At 36.2% G+C, this 21,305-nt stretch overlaps 1 non-coding gene across 1 annotated transcript; it reads right to left on the bottom strand.

The window, feature by feature from the left end:
* Positions 1–15,369: 15,369 nt before the first annotated feature.
* Positions 15,370–15,473, bottom strand: LOC112713518 (small nucleolar RNA R71). Its single transcript, XR_003158491.1, has one exon. It is a non-coding gene; the product is annotated as a small nucleolar RNA R71 (small nucleolar RNA).
* Positions 15,474–21,305: the final 5,832 nt, after the last annotated feature.

Raw genomic sequence — 21,305 nt, 5'->3', positions numbered from 1 at the left:
AAGGAGTAAGAGGAGGAGAAAAAAACAGGGAAGGAGATGGAGAAGGAGAAGAAAACGAGGAAGGAGAAGGAGAAAAGTGCATGATTTAAAAAGTTGTTATAACAACTTAGTTATACTTGATTAAGTATTTTACTTGGATGTAGAGTTTTATTGATATGATAATAAGTTCTAATTTCTCTATCTCAGTTATAGTCTTTGCAAACAAACGGAGCTTTATAGTTCAACGAAGTTTACAAATTTATAGCAAGTTAGTAGCTGCTTTTTTTGGATCTTGTACTCCCCCTGTAAACTTGTTTTCAATATAATCGAAAGAGAGCGCGTACAAGCTATATTGATACCCCACATGCTAAAATAACGTATTAGGATTTTGACTCATTTAAGTATCGTTAAAGGAAGGGACTGTTCTATGTTTATTATTGTAGAGGCAAGTGCTCCTACTACAATTTAAAACTTTGAGTAATATATGATAATAATTTTTTTCCTTCATTAAATTATTGAATTCAACCTCACTAATTTTTTACTTAACTTTTGGTAGTTAATAGTCAATTTAATAAATTTATATTACATGTCTATTAGAATTAATAATTCTCAATTTAAATAAGATTGGTATTTTTTTTAGAAATCAATTCGAAAAAGTGTTATTTATCTTTTTTTCAAGTTAGCTTTAATTTTTTTCATAGCAACTACATTAATTGAAAGAACTTCCCAACTATGAATATCACTAAAAGTTGGCTTCTAATTGTACAAGCAGTAAATTTCTAAATAATTTCTTAGTGATATATATAGATAAAGAGACATTTCTATTGTATCGTTAAAAAAAAGATTACTCAATTTTTTCAAAACATGAAACCTAAAAAATAAAATTTTAAATTATATGTTATTATTTAAATTATTATTTTAATATTTTAATTTATAAATTAGATATTTTGAAAACTAATCATATTTTACATTAACAAAATATAATTATAACAATAAAATCATACTATATGTACATAAAAAATAACCATCCATATAAAATGTATATTAAAATAGAAAATATACATTAAAAATAAGTTAAATAACACATATATTTATACATAAATACATAATAATTAATGAATAATTTGATAACTAGTTTTTTATGTTCACATAATATTTTTATTATAAAAATTATTATTATGATATATATATTTTGCCCCACTGTCAAAATTTTTTAAATCTGTCACTTGTTAAAGGTTGGTTTAGTTACTTTATTGGTTAATTTCTTAGCATACAAATAACTGCATGGTATCCTTGTAATCAAGGTTCTGAAAATCAAATTGATCATTGAATTGCTTTAGCCACTTGTTCACTAGTTCAATCGGTTCAACTGTGGTCTAACCGAAAAAATCATTTTATAATAAGAGGAGTGCTAGGGGGCTAGTAAGTTTTGTAATTTGTAGCCATCAATTAGCCATTATTAGTATTTTTAATGGTGTGAGATTAAATCTAATGGTGTGGAATTACTCACTTTTCTTTTGCTAGTTAAGTGTTGGCCAAATTTTAATAAAAGTGTTGGCTCCCTGGACTTTCTCTTATAATAAAATAATAAATAAATGGGACACTCTACTATACAGATTACAACTGTATAGAGAGAAAATATAAATTTCTTTTATAGTTATTTTTTATTATTTTATTATTGGTCAAAATGTGGGTCCTAACTTTTTCAATCTCTCTTTCATCCTATAAAAGGAAAGCTCTGTAAACTTACATATTTACCATATAATTCACCGTTATAAATAAATATCCTAAAATATATCTAATATAAACAAAAATGGGGACTATATCAACCAAAATGTAACATAAGCTTTGATCTCATCAATTATTAATAATTTATCATTCTTTAGTCATTTTATCACTATTGAATTCATTAAAATAGTCACAAAAAACAAAACACATTCATTGAATTAACTAAACCAATAAAAACTATTCGATTGAATTAAAAATAATGAGCACAAAAAGCACAACAATGTAGTGAAATTTAGATTATTAGCAGTGAAAAGTAGCAGCAATAGCTAAGTTTACAACATGAAAAAAAAATTTCTAACTTGTAAGGTGAAGGAATGTTTCTTGGCTCTTTATGTTTGTTTCCAAGTGACAAAACTGGTGGATTGGATGAATTTGGATTGCAAACTTTGGATCAAAATGAACCAAGGAGAGACCAGAGTCAATCAGTCAAGCTAAATGCAAACCAAAGTCACAATCACAAAGTCATATCGGTTAAAATGCTAGAAAATATGACGATCGGATTTTATCGGTAAAGAATTGCACAAATATAATCGCATTGTAAGTATAGTTTCTAAACCAACAAAAAATTCTTTCGTACAAAAGTTTTGGTTGTCACTTAAGCAAACCCAATAAAATTGATAACCGAGTATTCAAACCTCAGGTCGTCTTCTTAAGGAATTGCAGGGAGGTGTATTTATTATTGGTTATGGAAAATTATATATTTTTAGGTTTTTTGAAATATTGAGCAAGGAAAATAAATTTCAAGGGAAATAAATTAATAATTGAAAAACTCTTGGCAAGGTATGAGAACTGGAATTCGTATCCTAGTTATCCTTATCAGGTGTGATGAGAATTGGGTTTTAACCACACTTGGTCAGCCTTTACTAAACAAAGGAAGGTCAAGTGGACTAATTAGCTTGATCCTCAAGTCCTAGTCAATCCCTATGGAAGGACTAGCTTTAGAGTGATCCAGATCAATCAGTAATTCCAATTTCAATCAACAGCTGAGTTTGATAACTCAAGTGTTACCAATTACTTAACCAAAGCCAAAAGGGAAAATAAATCTAATTTAAATTGAAAGTATCATAAATAGAATAAAACAATCACGAATCTGAAATACCTCAAATTGTATTAAATAAAAAATCAATCTAAACATAAAGAGTTCATAAACAAAATTGAGAAAATAAATAAAAAGAACATTGAATCTGTGATTGAAGAAGATGAAATCCTAATTCCTTTAACAGGAATCCTGATCCTAAATCCTAAGAGAGAGGAGAGAACCTTTCTCTCTCTAAAAACTACATCTAAATTATGAAAAGTGAATTATGAGTCGTCTTCCTTCATTCCTCCACTTTGCAGCCTTTAATATGTGTTTTTTGGGCTTGAAACTGGGCTGGAAATAGCCCAGAAATCGCTGAGGGCGAAATCTGCCACGCTGATTTTTGTCATTGCGACGCGTCCGCGTGGAGCACGCCTTCGCGTCGTATAGCTGTACGGCCACTATAGCAAATTATATATCAAATCGAAGCCCCGAACGTTAGCTTTCCAACGCAATTAAAACCGCATCATTTGGACCTCTGTAGCTCAAGTTATGACCGTTTGAGTGCGAAGAGGTCAGGCTGACAGCTTTGGCAATTCCTTCAGTTTCTTGTATTCCTTCCACTTTTGCATGCTTCCTTTCCATCCTCTGAGCCATTCCTACCCTGTAATCCCAGAAATTACTTAACGCACATATAACGGCATCGAATGGTAATAAGAGATTATTAAAATACAAATTAAAGACTCTAGGAAGCAAGTTTTCAATCATAGAACAAATACTGGGAAGGAATTGTTAAACATGCAATTAGTATGAATAAGTGTGCAAAGACTTGATAAAAACCACTCAATTGAGCACAAGATAGACCATAAAATAGTGGTTTATCAACCTCTCCACACTTAAACATTAGCATGTCCTTATGCTAAGCTCAAGAGAAGTTATAAGAGAGTGAAGAGGAATGGTAGAATGTATGAAATGCAACCTATGAATGCAACTAAATGCATAATGCTTTTTTTCTACTTGGTTAAAAGTAAACAAATCCTTCAAGAACAAATATGAACTGGATTTCACTAATTCAAATCATAAAATAAAGTACAGGTGAATTTGCAAAAGAAAATAGCTCATGAAAGTCGGGAACAAAGAATCGAGCATCAAACCCTCACTGGAAGTGTATACACTCTAATCGCTCAGGTGTTTAAGGTTCAATTCTCTCAATTCTCTACTAACCTTGCTTTCTAAGACTTGCTCTTCATCTAACAATCAACAAAAATTTAATGCACATATACACATAGCAAGAGGTCTTTTAAGGGTTGTAATGTGGTTAGGGTAAAGGTAGGATTGTATTTGGCCAAGTGGACTAAAATCTGAATCCTTAATCAACTTAAACTTTTCCCACCTTACTTGAGACAATCCATGTAATTACAATACAAAATCTAACTATCCATTAATTATGTTTTCCAAATATTCATGCACCCCAAATTTAAGTACAACTCATATGCATTGATATTATTACTTTAACTTAGGGCATTTTGTCCCCTTTTTATTTATTTGTTTTTTTCTTTCTCTTTCTTTTTTTATTTCTCTTTTTCTTTTTTTAATCTATTTTTTTCTTTCATTTTTCAATGCATATGATTAAGGTATTGAATGCATAAACATGTTCTCAACATTTTTCACAGAAAGTCTAACATACTCAATTCCCAAACCAAATGTTTTCAAATCCACATTCACCACACTTAATTCATGAGCACTTTCACTAGTCTAAGCTAATCAAGGATTCAAATTAAGGAAATTATTGTTTTTCACTTAGAGTTAGTAATGAGCTAAAGTAAAGAACAAATGGGTAAAATAGGCTCAACATTGGTTTGCAAAGGATAATGAAAGGGTAAGGCCATATGGGTATGTAAGCTTAGTGAAACAAGGCCTCAATCACATAAGTGCGTGCATACATCAAATAATGGAAATATAGAATTAAACAAGACAAAGATCACAATTTTAGAGAGAAAAACACACACCAAAAATAAAATATTGGTTGATAAAATGCAACCAATCAAATAGGCTCAAAAATCTCACAGGTTTTGTTTGTTCGAACTCTAAACCATGTTCCAAAACAATATTTTTTCAAACAAGTTTTTCAAAAAGTTTAATTCAAATTAGTGAAATGCTATAAAATGTTTCTTGAAAAAGAAAATATTACTTCAACTAAGTGGTAAAATATGCACAAAATCAAACAAACATGCAAATGCAACAACTAATTTAACAAATAAAATTAAACATTGGTGTTGAAATAGAAAATGGCTAACCCATGGAAGTCGGTATCGACCTCTCCACACTTAAAGATTGCACTGTCCTTGGTGCATGCTTGGATGTGCAAGTGGACGGGTTGCTCGAACTGACGCTTTTCTCCAAAGGTTGTGCAGATGGACTTGTTTGTTGCCCCTTTGAGAAGTTTTTCGTTTTCCTTCTTCGGTGGCCAGCCTGAAAGAAGAGGAAAAGAAGAAAAGTAACCCAGAAATAGATAAGAAAATAAATAAATTATGGTTGGGTTAATGCCAAATAATGAGAGTCTCAATTACATGATAGCTACAACATGCAAGTGAGAAAACAAAAGAAGCACATGGAATACCAGTGGTGCAAAAGTTGCAACATAGGGGCAAAGAGTGTGGGTAATACAAGACAATATAAATTCATGTCAATGCAAAATTAATTCAAGTATCATAAAAGATTAGCATTGACTTAAATAATATTACCCAACAGTGTAAAACAAGTCACTGAACACCAAAATAATACCAGAAAATACGCAACAGTTGAATATGAACAAGTAGCACCAATGGAAAAATAATAAATTTAGAAAAGAAAAGAAAAATATGCACAAAATTAAAATGCAATGAATGAAATATGCAAATAAATTAAGTAAAATAGAACTGAAGTGGAGAGGGATGAGAAGTTAAAGAGATAATGTAACAAAGAAAGAAGAAAGAAGAAAAGATAGAAGAAATTAGGATTAGAAAAGAAAAGATAAGACAATTGGCACTGATCTGGATAAGTTGTACGGCGCAGGTGACGCAGACGCGTGAGTGACGCGGTCGCGTGGTGTGCGATAAGGTCAGGTGACGCAGACGCGTGGGTCACGCGATCGCGTGGCCTGATTTATGCGATTGGCGCGAGTGCAGCCTCGCATTCGCGCAACTCTCTGTTTCAAACTCCTTTTGCCAAAAATCTGAGTGACGCGTTCGCACGGGTGACGCAATCGCGTGAATGGCAATTTTTGATGCAGACGCGTGAGGCACATGTTCGCGTGGTAGGGCTTGTGCTTCTAGCACGAGTCCAGCCTTACTCCATCATAACTCTCTACCATGCACCCATTTACGTTGATTTGACAGGGTCACGCATTCGCGTGGGTGACGCGAACGCGTGGGGAGGCTATTTCACAAACGACGCGAATGCGTCAGCAATGCGGTCGTGTGGGCGTATTTGTGCCTGAGGCACGCCTCCAGCCATGCTTTCGTGTGACTTTCTGTTCACTTTTCTCTTCTTTCTAATGTACTTGTGACGCGGACGCATCGCGTGCGTTTTTTTTATTATGCAAAATGCAGAATGCAATGCTAATATGAATGTTATGCATGATTCCAGGTCCAATCAAAACTCAAAAATAAACAAAACATACTTGAATTAAAACTGAAAAAGGGACAATCATACTATGGTGGGTTGTCTTCCACCTAGCACTTTTATATCAACCTATGAGTTTAGTGATAAGAACCACCACCTCAATATTCACCATCTCCATATCCATCAATCCAAGAGCACTATGATCCTACTTATGATAGCCGAGCGCAACAAGAATCAAGGGATCGTCTCAAGGAAACAGCGGAAAAACTTCATGCAACCCTTCGCCAACTGGATCAAGCGATAAATCGATTACCTTTCTGACGTTTGGACATTCAAGGAACCCCCATGGCTTCATGTGGAGAATCTACTGAAGAACGTGGCATGAAGGAGAAGTTAAAAACTCCGGTGGACAGTGAGCAGCACGATTTTGTATTGGAACAATTGGAAGAAGCTACGCCTGCCATTGAAGAGGAAGAAGTGGTTGAAGACTTAAGAGAAGCAGAACCTCCATGGGAAACACAAGTCATAGAGCCTCCTTCTAAGACATTTGCAATTGATGTTGAGGAGGGTGTACAACCTCCAAGGCATATCATGGTTGAAGACTTTGAAGGGGATGATCAAGAGATGGATTCATTTATTGATGAATTCTTATCTACATTTGAATCCTCTCCCATTGGACTTGACATGGAGATTAAAGAAGAAAAAGCACAACCTCCTATGCCCTTGGTGAACAATGAAGAAGAGATCGAATTGGAAGAAAGCTACCAAGAGGAAGAGGTTGATATTGAAGAAGCTTGCAAAGAGGTGGAAGTTGTCAAGGAAGAACTCAAGGGAACGGAGTTGCAAATCACCTTGCCAAAATTGTTAGAGACTTCTCCCCCAAAGCCATCACCATCCATCCCTTCATTCAAGTGGGTAAATCTCTCATCTCTGAGCTTAATTAGCCCACTTGAGTATGCTTTGATTGAGACGGATGGGCAATTTAGAGCTCTTTGTGGCTATAAGAGTAAGAGGGAGATGGTTAGTGGTTGGCAACACAATCCTATGTTCATTGTGGTAGGATGCTCACGGCTGAAGTATCATGGTTGGAAGAATACTAAATTGTGCAGGTCTAGGAAGCTTTTTGGATGTCTTAGTGAGAATTTAAATTGCGTGCCACCCGGATGGAATCTTGATGATCAACAAGAAGACGGGTGTAAAAGTAAGATCTGGGACCACGGAATTCATTCTGGCAATCAACACTCTTGGGGCCTAGTCATCTGCTTTAACTTGCTTGAAGGCTTTATGTGCCTAATTTGGGATCCCAGAGGATATTGGAATTGCAAACATTGGTGGAGATTCCTGGATGAGTTCAAGCACAAGCCACCATAACAACGGACTCCCCAAATGTCGAACTTAAGGTCTTTAACTAAAAGTGCTAGGTGGGAGACAACCCATCATGGTATAATCGTTCCTTTGTTTATTTTATTTTTATTTTATTAGTGTCATTCATAATGTTTGCATTAGCATCTGCATACTACATTCTGCATTTTGCATATATTCCAAAAAAAATGCATCCCACGCGGGCGCGTGGACCACGCTCACGCGTCACCGCTAAACTTACAGCGAGTTGCGCGGGAGTGTGGCTGGAGGCATGCCTCAGGCACAAACACGCCCACGCAAACGCGTCCCTGACGCGTCTGCATCAATTGCAAAATCAGCCTTCCACATGTACGCGTCACCCACGCGTATGCGTGACCCTACAAATCGGCGTAAAAAGGTGTTAGGCCGAAAGTTGTGCTGGCCTAGTGCAGGCACTGTGCCCAAGGCACAAAATCACCCACGTGTACGCGTCATTGATGCGTGCGCGCCATTTTTAAATTCTGACCACCCAAGCGTACGTGTGGGCGACGCTTACGCGTCACATGGTTAATGCAGTTTTCACACGCACGCGTGCACTGCGCACGCGCATCGCGCCCTGTTTTTAAATTCTTACTTCTTTCTTCTATCCTTTCCTCCTCCTTTCTTACTTTCTTCTTCTTCATCCCTTAAACCTCTCATCCCTCTTCACTTCCAGTCTATTTTATTTAATTTATTTGCATAATTTCATCCATTGCATTTTAATTTTGTGCATATTTTTATTTTCTTTTCTAAATTTATTACTTTTGCATTGGTGTTACATTTGTTTTTTCAACTGTTGTATCTTTTTTGATCTTATTTTGGTGCTTAATGACTTGCTTTATTCTGATTGGGTATTATTATTCATAAGTCAATGCTATTCTTTTATGTTACTTGCATTCCATTTGCATTGATATGCACTTATACTATCTTTCATTACCCACACTCCTCCTCATTGTTGCAAATTTTGTACCACTGGTATGCCATGTGCTTCTATTGCTTTCTCATATACATGTTGTAGCTACCTGATGAGCGGATAATTTATACGCTTTTTGGCATTATTTTTATATAGCTTTTAGTATGATTTAGTTAGTTTTTAGTATATTTTTATTAGTTTTTAAGCAAAATTCACATTTCTGGACTTTACTATGAGTTTGTGTGTTTTTTTGTGATTTCAGGTATTTTCTGGCTAAAATTGAGGGACCTGAGTAAAAATCTGATTCAGAGGCTGACAAAAGACTGCAGATGCTGTTGGATTCTGACCTCTATGCACTCGAAGTGGATTTTCTGGAGCCACACAACTCCGAATGGCACGCTCTTAATTGCGTTGGAAAGTAGACATCCAGAGCTTTCCAGAAATATATAATAGTCTATACTTTGCGTGAGTTTTGATGACGTAAAATAGCGTCAAAACACCAGCTCTTTGCTTGTTTCTAGCGTCAAAACGCCAGAACTGGCATAAAAGTTGGAGTTAAACACCCAAACTGGCACCAAAGCTGGTGTTTAACTCCAAGCCAGACCACTACACGTGAAAGCTTCAATGCTCAACCCAAGCACACACCAAGTGGGCTCGGAAGTGGATTTTTGCATCATTTACTTATTTATGTAAACCCTAGTAACTAGTTAGAATAAATAGAACTGTTTACTATTGTATTTTCATCTTGGAATCTTGGGACCATTGTTCACGTTTTGGGAGGCTGGCCATTCGACCATGCCTACCCTATTTTTACTTATGTATTTTTAACGGTGGAGTTTCTACACACCATAGATTAAGGGTGTGGAGCTCTGCTGTTCCTCGAGCATTAAAGCAATTACTACTATTTTCTATTCAATTCAAGCTTATTCTTGTTCTAAGATATTCACTTGCACTTCAACATGATGAATGTGATGATCCGTGACACTAATCACTATTCTCAACCTATGAACGCGTGCTTGACAACCACTTCCGTTCTACCTTAGATCGAGCGTATATCTCTTAGCCTTCATTCCGAAAGATCGAAGTGTTCGTGGTATAATCTAGAATTATAGGCGGCCATTCCTGAGATCTGAAAATTCTAAACCTTGTCTGTGGTATTCGGAGTAGGATCTGGGAAAGGATGACTGTGACAAGTTTCAAACTCGCGAGTGTTGGGCGTAATGACAGACGCAAAAGGATCACTGGATTCTATTCCAACATGATCGAGAACCGACAGATGATAGCCGTGTGGTGACAGCGCATTTGTACCATTTTCACTGAGAGGATGAGAAGTAGCCATTGACAACGGTGATGCCCAATATACAGCTTGCCATGGAAAGGAGTATGAAGGATTGGATGAAGGCAGTAGGAAATCAGAGATTCAACAGGAACAAAGCATCTCTATGCACTAATCTGAAATTCTCACCAATGAATTACCTAAGTATCTCTATCTTTACTTTATGTTTTATTTATCTTTTTTAATTTTTAAAACTCCATAACCATTTGAATCCACCTGACTGAGATTTACAAGGTGACCATAGCTTGCTTCAAGCCAACAATCTCCGTGGGATCGACCCTTACTCACGTAAGGTTTATTACTTGGACGACCCAGTGCACTTGTTGGTTAGTTGTGCGAAGTTGTGAAAAAAAGTGAGATTACAATTGTGCGTACCAAGTTGTTGGCGCCCTTGTGTATCACAATTTTGTGCACCACTACCATGTAAATGAGACTCTTATTATTTGGCATTAACCCACCCATACTTTATTTATTTTGTTATCTTTATTTCTGGGTTACTTTTCTTCTTTTCCTCTTCTTTCACGATGGCCACCAAAGAAGGGAAAGGGAAAGCTCTAAATGGGGAGAAAAACAAGTCCATCTGCACAATCCTTGGCAAAAAGCGTCAGTTGGAGCCACCAATCCACTTGTACATCTTAGCATACACCGAGGACGGTGCAATCTTTAAATGTGGGGAGGTCGATACCGACTTCCATGGGTTAGTTACTTCATATTTTAACACCAATGCTAAATTTTCTTTGTTAAATTAGTTGTTGCATTTGCATGTTTGTTTGATTTTGTGCATATTTTACCACTTGGTTGAAGTAATATTTTCTTTTTCAAGAAACTTTTTATAGCATTCCACTAATTTAAATTAAATTTTTTATTGAACTTGTTTGAAGAAATTTTATTCTGGAACAAGGTTTAGAGATCGAGCACACAAAACCTATGAGATTTTTGAGCTTATTTGATTGGTTGCATTTTATCAACCACTATTTTATTTTTGGTGTGTGTTGTTCTCTCTAAAATTGTGATCTTTGTCTTGCTTAATTCTATATTTCCATTATTTGATGTATGCATGCACTTATATGATTGAGGCCTTTGTTTCACTAAGCTTACATACCCATATGGCCTTACCCTTTCATTATCCCTTGCAAACCAATTTTGAGCCTATTATACCCCATTTGTTCTTTATTTTAACTCATCACTAACTCTAAGCGAAAAATAATAATGTCCTTAATTTGAATCCTTCGTTAGCTTAGACTAGTGAGAGTGCTCATGAATTAAGTGTGGGGAAAAGTGGGTTTAGAAACGTTTGGTTAAAGAATTGGGTGTTATATATCTTTATGAAAATGTGAAAGAAATGTTTAGGACATATTCATACATTCAATAATTTAATCATATGCATTGAGAAAATTAAAAATCATAAAAAACAAAAAATAAAATAAAAAAAAGAGAAGAAAAAGAGAAAAAAAGAAAAGAAAAAAAGAGCAAATAATAAAAAGGGTACAAAATGCCCCAAAGTTAATGGTGATAGCAATGCATATGTACTGTACTCAAATCAGGATGCATGAATATGTGGAAAACATGGTTAATGGACAGTTAGGTTTTGTATTGTGATTACATAGATTGTCTTAAGATAGGTGGAAAGTTTAGGTTAATTAATGATTCAGATTTTAGTCTATTTGACCAAATACAATCCTACCTTGACCCTAATCCCATTACAACCCTTAAAAGACCTCTTGATATGTGTATCTATGCATTAAATTTTTGTCGATTGTTAGATGAAGAGCAAGCCTTAGAAAGCAAGGTTAGTAGAGAATTGAGAGAATCAAACCTTAAACACATGAGTGATTAGAGTGTATACACTTCAGTGAGGGTTCGATGCTCGATTCCTTGTTCCGACTTTCACGAGATATTTTCTTCTGCAAGTTTACTTGTACTTTATTTTGTGATTTGAATTAGTGAAATCCAGTTCATATTTGTTCTTGAAAGATTTATTTATTTTTCACCAAGTAAGTAGAATCATTTTTGCATGTAGTTGCATTCATATAGATAGGTTGCATTTCATACATTCTACCATTCCCCTTCACTCTTTTAGCTTCTCTTGAACTTAGCATAAGGACATGCTAATGTTTAAGTGTAGAGAGGTTGATAAACCACTATTTTATGGTTTATCTTGTGCTCAATTGAGTGGGTTTTATCAAGCCTTTGCACACTTATTCATACTATTTGCATGGTTTTACAATTCCTTCCCAGAATTTGTTCTATGATTGAAAACTTGCTTCCTAGAGTCTTTAATTTGTGTATTTTAATCATCTCTTATTACCATTCGATGCCTTGATATGTGTGTTAAGTGATTTCAGAGTTTATAGGGTAGGAATGACTTAGAGGATGGAAAGGAAGCATGCAAAATTGGAACAATTGGAACAATTGGAAGAAGCTACGTGATGAGCGGATAATTTATACGCTTTTTGGCATTATTTTTAGGTAGTTTTTAGTAGGATCTAGCTACTTTTAGGGATGTTTTCATTAGTTTTTATGCTAAATTCATATTTCTAGACTTTACTATGAGTTTCTGTATTTTTTTGTGATTTCAGGTATTTTCTGGCTGAAATTGAGGGACCTGAGCAAAACTCTGATAAGAAGGCTGACAAAGGACTGCTGATGCTGTTGGATTCTGACCTCCCTGCACTCGAAATGCATTTTCTGGAGCTACAGAACTCCAAATGGCGCGCTCTCAACGGCGTTGGAAAGTAGACATCCAGAGCTTTCAAGCAATATATAATAGTTCATACTTTATTCGAGATTAGATGACGTAAACTGATGCTCAATGTTAGTTCCATGTTGCATTCTGGAGTCAAACGCCAGAAACACGTCACGAACCAGAGTTCAACGCCAAAAACACGTTACAACTTGGCGTTCAACTCCAAAAGAAGCCTCTGCCCGTGTAAAGCTCAAGCTCAGCCCAAGCACACACCAAGTGGGCCCCAGAAGTGGATTTCTGCATCAATTACTTACTTCTGTAAACCCTAGTAGCTAGTCTAGTTTAAATAGGACATTTTATTATTGTATTAGTCGTCTTTGACCACATCTTTGGACGCCTAGTCCTATTTTCGAATTCATATCACATTTTGGGGGCTGGCCATTCGGCCATGCCTGGACCATCACTTATGTATTTTCAATGGTGGAGTTTCTACACACCATAGATTAAGGGTGTGGAGCTCTGCTGTACCTCGAGTTTTAATGCAATTGCTACTATTTTCTATTCAATTCAGTTTATTCCTATTCTAAGATATTTGTTGCACTTCACCATGACGAATGTGATGATCTGTGACACTCATCATCATTCTCACCTATGAACGTGTGACTGACAACCACTTCCGTTCTACCTTAGACCGAATGCATATCTCTTAGATTCCTTAATCAGAATCTTCGGGTATAAGCTAGAATTGATGGCGGCATTCATGAGAGTCCGGAAAGTCTAAACCTTATCTGTGGTATTCTGAGTAGGATTCAGGGATTGAATGACTGTGACGAGCTTCAAACTCGCGATTGTTGGGCGTGATGACAAACGCAAAAGAATCAATGGATTCTATTCTGGCATGATCGAGAACCGATAGATGATTAGCCGTGCTATGACAGATCATTTGGAACATTTTTGCATTCATAGTGTCTAAACATGAAAGATTTCTAAGTTTGGTGTCTTGCATGTTTTCTTTGCATCAAAATTTTTTCAAAAATATGTTCTTGATGTTCATCATGATCTTCAAAGTGTTCTTGGTGTTCATCTTGACATTCATAGTGTTCTTGCATGCATCATTGGTTTTGATCCAAAAATTTTCATGTTTTGGGTCATTTTTATGTTTTTCCTTCTCATCATTAAAAATTCAAAAATTAATATATATATATATATATATATATATATTTTCCTTATTTCTCTCAAAATTTCGAAAATTTGAGTTGACTTAGTCAAAAAATTTTAAAATTAGTTAGTTCTTATAAGTCAACTCAAATTTTCAATTTTAAAAATCTTATCTTTTCAAAATCTTTTTCAAAAATCAAATCCCTTTTACTTTTATCTTATGATTTTTAAAAATTTAAAACTATTTTTCAAAATTTTTTTCTTATTTTATTTCAAACTTTCGAAACTTAACTAACAAGTAATGTGATTGATTCAAAAATTTTGAAGTTTGTTACTTTATTGTTAAGAAAGGTTCAATCTTTAAATTCTAGAATCATATCTTTTAGTTTCTTGTTAGTCAAGTAATTAATTTTAATTTTAAAAATTAAATCTTTTTCAATCATATCTTTTTAATCATATCTTTTATCATATCTTTTTAAATCATATCTCTTTCAAAAATTTGATTTCAAAATATCTCTTCTAACGTCTTATCTTCTTATCTTTTTAAAATTGATTTTCAAATCTTTTTCAACTAACTAATTGACTTTTTGTTTGTTTCTTATCTTTTTCAAAACCACCTAACTACTTTTTCCTCTCTAATTTTCGAAAATTTCTCCTTCCTTTTTAATTTTTTTTAATTAATTAATTGTTTTAAATTTTAATTTTAATTTTATTTCCTTGTAATTTTCGAAAATCACTAACTCTTTTTCAAAATTTATTTTCGAAATTCTCCCCCTCTCATCTTCTTCTATTTATTTATTTATTTACTAACACTTCTCTTCATCTCACGAATTTGAACCTATCTTCACCCTTGTGTTTGGATTCTTAACTCTTCTCATTCTTCTATTCCTTTCTTCTTCTACTAACATAAAGGAATCTCTATATTGTGACATAGAGGATTCCTCTTCCTTTTTTGTTCTCTTCTTTCTCATATGAGCAGGAACAAGGAAAAAGGCATTCTTGTTGAAGCTAATCCTGAACCTGAAAGTTCTCTAAAGAGGAAACGAAGAGAAGCTAAATTACAACAATCCAGAGACAACCTTACTGAAATTTTTGAACAAGAAAAGGATATGGCAGCTGAACCCAATAACAATAATGCAAGGAGGATGCTTGGTGATGATACTACACCTACTTCCAAGTTTGATGGAAGAAGCATCTCAATTCCTGCCATTGGAGCAAACAATTTTGAGCTAAAACCTCAACTAGTTGCTCTAATGCAACAAAACTACAAGTTTCATGGACTTCCATCAGAAGATACCTACCAGTTTTTAACTGAGTTCTTGCAGATCCGTGAGACTGTTAAGACTAATGGAGTAGATCCTGAAGTCTATAGGCTCATGCTTTTTCCTTTTGCTGTAAGAGACAGAGCTAAAACATGGTTGGACTCACAACCTAAGGATAGCCTGAACTCTTGGGATAAGCTGGTCACAGCCTTCTTGGTTAAATTCTTTCCTACTCAGAAGCTGAGCAAGCTTAGAGTGGATGTTCAAACCTTCAAGCAAAAAGATGGTGAATCCCTTTATGAAGCTTGGGAAAGATACAAGCAGATGACCAAAAAGTGTCCTTCTGACATGTTTTCAGAGTGGACCATGATAGATATATTCTATTATGGTCTGTCTGAGTTCTCTAAGATGTCACTGGATCATTTTGCAGGTGGATCCATTCACCTAAAGAAAACGCCTACAGAAGCTCAAGAACTCATTGACATGGTTGCAAATAACCAATTCATGTATACTTCTGAGAGGAATTCCGTGAGTAATGGGATGCCTCAAAGGAAGGGAGTTCTTGAAATTGATGCTCTGAATGCCATATTGGCTCAGAACAAAATGTTGACTCAGCAAGTCAACATGATTTCTTAAAGTCTGAATGAATGGCAAAATGCATCCAACAGTACTAAAGAGGCCCTCCTGAAGAAGATGCTTATGATCTTGAAAACCCTGCAATGGCAGAGGTAAATTACATGGGGGAAGCCTTTGGCAACACCTATAATCCCTTATGGAGAAATCATCCAAATTTCTAATGGAAGGATCAACAAAAGCCTCAACAAGGCTTTAATAATGGTGGAAGAAATAGGTTTAGCAATAGCAAGCCTTTTCCATCATCTTCTCAGTAACAGACAGAGAATTCTAAGCAGAGCACCTCTAACTTAGCAAATATAGTCTCTGATCTATCTAAGGCCACTCTAAGCTTCATGAGTGAAACAAAGTCCTCCATCAGAAATTTAGAGGCACAAGTGGGCCAGCTGAGTAAGAAAGTCACTGAAACTCCTCCTAGTACTCTCCCAAGCAATACTGAAGAGAATCCAAAAAGAGAGTGCAAGGCTATTGACATAATCAACATGGCCAAACCTAGAGAGGAAGGAGAGGACGTGAATCCCAATGAGGAAGACCTTAGGAGACGTCTCTCAAGCAAGAAGGAGTTTCTTATTGAGGACTTAAAGGAATCTAAAGGTCATATAGAGACCATAGAGATCCCATTAAACCTCCTTCTGCCATTCATGAGCTCTGAAAACTATTCTTCCTCTGAAGAGGATGAAGATGTAACTGGAGAGCAAGTTGCTCAATATCTAGGAACTATCATGAAGCTGAATGCCAATTTGTTTGGTAATGAGACTTGGGAAGGTGAACATCCCTTGCTCATTGGTGAACTAGATACATGGGTTCAGCAAACTTTACCTAAAAAGAAACAAGATCCTGGTAAATTCTTAATACCCTGTACCATAGGCACCATGACCTTTGAAAAAGCTCTGTGTGACCTAGGGTCAGGCATAAATCTTATGCCACTCTCTGTAATGGAGAAGCTAGGGATCATTGAGGTATAGCCTACCATATTCTCATTGCAATTGGCAGACAAGTCAGTAAGACAAGCTTATGGATTGGTAGAGGACGTGTTAGTAAAGGTTGTAGGCCTTTACATCCCTGCTGATTTCATAATCTTAGACACTAGGAAGGAGGAGGATGAATGCATCATCCTTGGAAGACCTTTCCTAGCCACAGCAGGAGCTGTGATAGATGTTAACAGAGGAGAATTAGTCCTTCAATTGAATGGGGACTACCTTGTGTTTAAGACCCAAGGGTGTTCTTCTGTAACAATGGAGAGGAAGCATGAAAAGCTTCTCTCAGTACAGAGTCAAACAGAGCCCCCACAATCAAAATTTAAGTTTGGTGTTGGGAGGCCACAGCCAAACTCTAAGTTTGGTGTTGAATCCCCACATCCAAACTCTAAGTTTGGTGTTGGGAGTCTACAACATTGACCTGATCACCTGTGAGGCTCCACGAGAGTCCACTGTCAAGCTATTGACATTAAAGAAGCGCTTATTGGGAGGCAACCCAATTTTTATTTATCTAATTCTATTTTTATTTTTATTTTTCTTTTATGTTTTATTAGCTTCATGATCATGAGGAGTCACAAAATAAATACTAAAATTAAAAACGGAATAAAAAAAAAACAGCAGAAGAAAAAGCACACCCTGGAGGAAGGTCTTACTGGCGTTTAAACGCCAGTAAGGAGCATCTGGCTGGCGTTCAATGCCAGAACAGAGCATGGATCTGGCGTTGAACACCAGAAACAAGCAACATCCTGGCGTTTAAACGCTAGGAATACACTGATAAACCACTATTTTATGGTTTATCTTGTGCTCAATTGAGTGGATTTTATCAACTCTTTACCCACTTATTCATAATATTTGCATAGTTTTATATTTCCTTCCTGATTTTGTACTATGATTGAAAACGTGCTTCTTTGATCTTATATTTGCTTATTATCAATCCTCTCTTATTACCATTAGATGCCTTGATATGTGTGTTAAGTGATCTAAGAGATTACAGGGCAAGAATAGCTCAGAGGATGGAAAGGAAGCATGCAAAAGTGGAAGGAATACAAGAAGTTGGAGAAATTGCTAAGCTGTCCACCCTGACCTCTTTGCACCCAAACAGCTATAACTTTAGCTACAGAGGTCCAAACGACACGGTTCCAGTTGCGTTGGAAAGCTAACGTCCGGGGCTTTGATTTGATATATAATTTGCCATAGCTTCCCGACGTCAGGCGACACGAACGCGTGGGTCACGCGGACGCGTGACCTGGCAGGAACACAACCTGCGCGGCCGCATGAGCCATGCGACTGCGTCACTTTTCCGCGACCTATACGTACCAGAATACGCTGGGGGTGATTTTTAGGCTGTTTTTAACCCAGTTTGCGACCCAGAAAACACAGATTAGAGGCTATAAAGTGGGGGAATCTATTCATTCATGAGGAGGCTCTCATAATTCACTTTTCATGTTTTAGATGTAGTATTTAAAGAGAGAGGTTCTCTCCTCTCTCTTTAGGATTTAGGATTTCTCATAGTTTTAGGAGTGGCTCTCAATCCCGGGTTCTTTATTTATTCTATTATTTTATTTTAGTTTGTTAATGTTGGTTTACGAACTTCATGTTAGAATTGATTTCTTTTATTAATGCATTTTGAGGTATTTCATATTATGATTGTTTTATTCTGTTTAAGATTACTTTCAATTCAATTTAGATTTATTTTTCCCTTTCGGCTTTGGTTAAATAATTGGTGACCCTTGAGTTATCAAACTCATTGTTGATTGAAAATTTGAATTCTTCAAGAATTAATTCAAGTTCCAATAACTCTAGTCTTTCCCAAGGAAAGACTAGGACCTGAGGAATCAGAATTAATTCATCCACATAACTTACCTTCATAGTTAGAGGTTAACAAAGTGGGAGAAGAATCTAATTCTCTTTACAATTGATAAGGATAACCAGAATAGGACTTCCTATTTTCATACCTTGCCAAGAGTTTATTTTATAGTTATTTATTTATTTTATTTCTTCTTATGCAACATACTGCTCCCTAATTTCTAAAACCCCTAATTTACAAACTCATAACCAATAATAAGAGCATACCTCCGTGCAATTCCTTGAGAAGACGACCCAAAGTTTGAATACTCGGTTATCAATTTCAAGGGGGTTTGTTACTTGTGACAACCAAAACGTTTGTATGAAAGGACTTTTGAAGGTTTAGAAACTATACTTGCAACGAGGATTTATCCGCAAATTTCTAGACCACGCAAAAGTTCTCTCATCAAAATGGCGCCGTTGCCGGGGAATTGCAAACGTGTGCCTTATTATTGGTTATTGTAAATATTTGCTTTTTGATTTGTTTTTTGTTTTTTTATTTTTATTTGCTTTTTCGTAAATTAAGAGGTTATTGATTTTTATTTTAAAATTTTTATCTTATCTTATCTTATTTCAAAAATCAAATTTAAAAATTTTCAATTTTCAAATTTCAAAAAAAATTCAAAATTCAAAAATTAAAAATTCAAATTTCAAAATTTAAAATTCAAATTTCAAAATTTAATTTTCAAATTCAAAATTTAAATAACCTTTTAATTTCAATTTGTTTTTATTTTTGTTTTTAATTTTTTGCTATCATGAACTCTCACCCCTTTGGCTATAAGTCTGGTTACAATAATGTTGCAGGAAGAAGAAATTACAATGAGAACAGGCATCAAGGTTGGAACAATTAAAGATGGGAGGAGCCACAAGGACTTGATCAATCCTCGTGGCAACAACCACCTCCAATGGACTATCAACAACCACCACCATATGCCTATGAACCCTTTCCTCAACATAACTTTGGACCACCAAACTCACAAGCCCCTTTCCGCCATTCACCTCCATATGACCCTAACCCTCAACCACCATACCAACCACCTTATGAGCCATATGAACCATATATAGAACCACCCCAATTCGAACCCAATTACTACCAAGAACCACCACTTCAATATTCATTATCTCCATATCCATCAATCCAAGAGCACTATGATCCTACTTATGAAAGCCGAGTACATCAAGAGACAAAGGATCGTTTCAAGGAAACAGTGGATCGATTTCAGGCAACCATTCAACAACTGGAGCAAGTAGTAATTCATTGGGTTTCTAGGCTCTCAAATATACAAGGATCAACCACAGCTCCATGTGGACAGTCTACTGAAGAGCGTAGCATGACGGAGATACCAGAAACCCCAGTGGACAAGACAAAGAATGAATTCGTACTAGAACAAGTAGAAGGCGCTGTCATTGTTCAAGAAGAAGAAGAAGTGGTTGAAGACTTAGGAGATGCAAAACCTCCATGGGAAAGTCAAGACATAGAGCCTCCTTCCAAGACGGTTGAAATTGATGCTGAGGAGGGTGTACAACCTCCAAAGCATATCATAGTTGAAGACTTGGAAGAGGTTGATCAAGAGATGGAGATTCAAGAAGAAGAAGCACAACCTACCATGCCCTTGGAAAGAAATGAAGAGGAGATTGAATTGAAAGAGAGCTACCAAGAGGAAGAGGTTGAAATTGAAGAAGCTTGCAAAGAGGTGGTAATTATCAGAGAGGAGCACAAGGGAGTGGAGCTTGCAATTTCATTAAAAATACCTCCCCCTAAGTTGCCATCATCCTTCACAACATTCAAGTGGGTAAAATTCATATCCCTTAGCTTTCTAATCCCACTTGAATATGGGCTACTGGAGATGGATGGTCAACTTAGAGCTCTTTGTGGCAACAAGAGTAAGAGGAAGATGGTCAGTGGTAGGAATTGTCCTGCAAGGTTCATCATGGTTGGATGCTTTAAGTTTAAACGCAAAGGTTGGTATAAAGCTCAACTGAATGGGTCTAGGAAACTGTTTGGTCACTGCAGTGAGAATTCAGATCACCTTTCACCCTGCTGGAAAAATGCAGATCGAGACAAAAACGGGTGTAAAAGTAAAGTTTGGGATCCTGGAATCTGTTCTGGCATTTGTCACCCCGGGAGCCTAAGAATCTATTTGAAGCTTCTTAAGGTCTTTACATGCTTAGTTTGGGATCCCGGAGGACACTGGAATCATAAACATTGGTGGAGATTTCTGGATGAGTTCAAGCACAAGCCACCATAACAGGAAGCTCACCAAATGTCCAACTTAAGGACTTTAACTAAAAGTGCTAGGTGGGAGACAACCCACCATGGTACGATCGTTCGTTTTTCATTTTTATTTAGTTTTATTTTATTTTATTATATTGAACCTGGAGTTTTGCGTCACATTCATATTAATACTGCATTCTTCATTTTTCAAAAAAAAAGGGATTTACGCACGCGACGCGGCAGCGTCGCTGACGCGTCCGCGTCGTATGTGCGTTAGGAGGAAAAGAAATTGAACAGAGAGTTACGCAGGAGCAGGGCTAGAGGCGTGCCAAGGGCACAAATCGTCCCACGCGACCGCATCACTGATGCGGCCGCGTCATTTGCAAAATGGCTTCCCCACGCGTCCGCGTCACCCACGCGACCGCGGGCCCTGGATTTCGACGTAACAAGGTGTATGGCCGAAAGTTGAGCTGGAATTGGGCTGGACTCTTGCTGGAAGCCCAAGCCCTACC

Source organism: Arachis hypogaea, chromosome 9 (genome assembly GCF_003086295.3).
Source record: "Arachis hypogaea cultivar Tifrunner chromosome 9, arahy.Tifrunner.gnm2.J5K5, whole genome shotgun sequence".
NCBI lineage: Eukaryota > Viridiplantae > Streptophyta > Magnoliopsida > Fabales > Fabaceae > Arachis > Arachis hypogaea.
Note: the sequence above shows the minus strand (reverse complement) of the source record. Positions and strands in the feature narration are given on the sequence as shown.